We start from the raw sequence: 2,500 nt of genomic DNA, 5'->3' as shown, positions 1-2,500 counted from the left end.
GCATAGGAACGGCATGAAACTTCCAGAGGCATTTGCAGCAGGAATGCATGTGCACTCAAAAACGTCTATATTTTTCACGGATAGACCCCGTGAAACGCTATAAATTGGCGGGGATGTCTCTCTTGTGGCTCACGGGCGCTGTTAGTTAGGGTCGCACAGAAATCCCTCGGAATGGGAAAAGGGGTCATTTTCGTGTTGCCACATTGCGTACGAACGGCATGAAACTTCCAGAGGCATCTGCAGCAGAAATGCATGTGCACTCAAAAACGTCTATATTTTTCACGGATAGACCCCGTGAAACGCTATAAATTGGCGGGGATGTCTCTCTTGTGGCTCACGGGCGCTGTTAGTTAGGGTCGCACAGAAATCCCTCGGAATGGGAAAAGGGGTCATTTTCGTGTTGCCACATTGCGTACGAACGGCATGAAACTTCCAGAGGCATCTGCAGCAGAAATGCATGTGCACTCAAAAACGTCTATATTTTTCACGGATAGACCCCGTGAAACGCTAGAAATTGGCGGGGATGTGTCTCTTGTGGCTCACGGGGCTGTTAGGGTCGCACAGAAATCCCTCGGAATGGGAAAACGGGTCATTTTCGTGTTGCCACAATTGGCATACGAACGGCATGAAACTTCCAGAGGCATTTGCAGCAGAAATGCATGTGCACTCAAAAACGTGAATATTTTTTCACGGATAGACCCCGTCAAACGCTCGAATTTGGCGGGGATGTTTCTCTTGTGGGTCACGGGGCTGTTCGGCTCGCACAGAACTCCCTTGGTCCACCTGATTCGTGCATACAGGCAGCAACTAAAACTCTGTAAACCTGCTGTGAGGACATCTAAACAGTGGACCAGTGAGGCTGTGGAAGATTTGCGGGCGTGCTTAGACTGTACTGACTGGGATATGTTCACGACTGCTACCAATAGTCTGGATGAACTCACAGAGGCTGTGTACATCAGCTTCTGTGAGGACTGCTGTATCCCAACACGTACCAGGGTGAACTTTAACAACAACAAGCCCTGGTTCTCAGCAAAGCTCAAAAGGTTGAGGTTGGAGAAGGAGGAAGCGTTTAGGAGTGGGGATAGAGACAGATTCAAGGAGTCGAAGAACAGGTTTAGCAAAGCGGTGAGAGAGGCTAAACGACTGTACTCAGAGACACTAAAACACCAGTTCTCTACTAACGACGCTGCTTCTGTCTGCCAAAGGGCTCAGGCACATCACCAACTACAAACCCAGAGCGCCCCACACCACTAACGACTCCCGCCTAGCCAACGACCTGAACGAGTTCTACCGTAGATTTGAAAGACAATTGGACTGTCCTGAACCACCCCTTCCCACCCAAGAGGCCCCATCCCCCACCCATACTACAGAAACGACTCTCTCCTTTCAGGAGGGAGAAGTTAATGGGCTTTTCAAGAGGCAGAATCCACGCAAAGCAGCCGGGCCGGACTCTGTCTCTCCAGCCACCCTCAGGCACTGCGCTGGCCAGCTGTCTCCGGTGTTCACCAACATCTTTAACACCTCCCTGGAGACATGCCATGTACCAGCCTGTCTCAAGTCCTCCACCATCATCGCTGTGCCCAAAAAGCTAAGGCCAACAGGACTAAATGATTACAGACCGGTCGCCCTTACATCTGTGGTAATGAAGTCTTTTGAGCGCCTGCTCCTGGCACACCTCAAAGCCATCACAGACCCTCTCCTGGACCCCCTTCAGTTTGCCTACAGAGCCAACAGGTCTGTGGACGACGCAGTTAACATGGCCCTCCACTTCACCCTACAGCATGTGGACGCCCCAGCATCCTACGCCAGGATCCTGTTTGTGGACTTCAGCTCTGCCTTCAACACCATCATCCCTGCCCTGCTTCAGGACAAGCTCTTCCAGCTGAACGTGCCCTACTCCACCTGCAGGTGGATCACAGACTTCCTCTCTGACAGGAAGCAGTGCGTTAAGCCGGGAACAGAAGTCTCTGACTCCAGGTCCATCAGCACGGGAACTCCTCAGGGCTGCGTCCTTTGCCCACTGCTCTTCTCCCTGTATACCAACAGCTGCGCCTCCAATCATCTGTCCGTCAAACTCTTGAAGTTTGTCGGACGACACCACCCTCATTGGGCTGATCTCTGGTGGGGATGAGTCTGACTATAGGTGGGAAGCTGACAACCTGGTGACCTGGTGTAGCCAGAACAACTTAGAGCTAAATGCTCTAAGGACAGTTGAGATGGTTGTGGACTTCAGGAAGAATACAGCCCCACTCACCGCCATCACCCTGTTAGACTCCGCAGTCAAAATTGTGGAGTCCTTCCGCTTCCTGGGCACTATTCTCTGCCGGGACCTCAAGTGGGAACTGAACATCAGCTCCCTCGCCAAGAGAGCTCAACAGAGGATGTACTTTCGACGGCAGCTGAAGAAATGCAACCTGCCAAAGACAATGATGGTGCAATTCTATACAGCGATCATTGAATCCATCCTCACCTCCTCCATAACCGTCTGGTACGCTGCTGC

Source organism: Petromyzon marinus, unplaced genomic scaffold (genome assembly GCF_048934315.1).
Source record: "Petromyzon marinus isolate PM22_M1 ecotype Great Lakes invasive population unplaced genomic scaffold, UKy_Petmar_22M1.pri1.0 PM_G_Scaffold_8, whole genome shotgun sequence".
Classification (NCBI taxonomy): domain Eukaryota; kingdom Metazoa; phylum Chordata; class Hyperoartia; order Petromyzontiformes; family Petromyzontidae; genus Petromyzon; species Petromyzon marinus.
The sequence above is the reverse complement of the archived record's forward strand: the minus strand, read 5'-3'. Positions refer to the sequence as shown.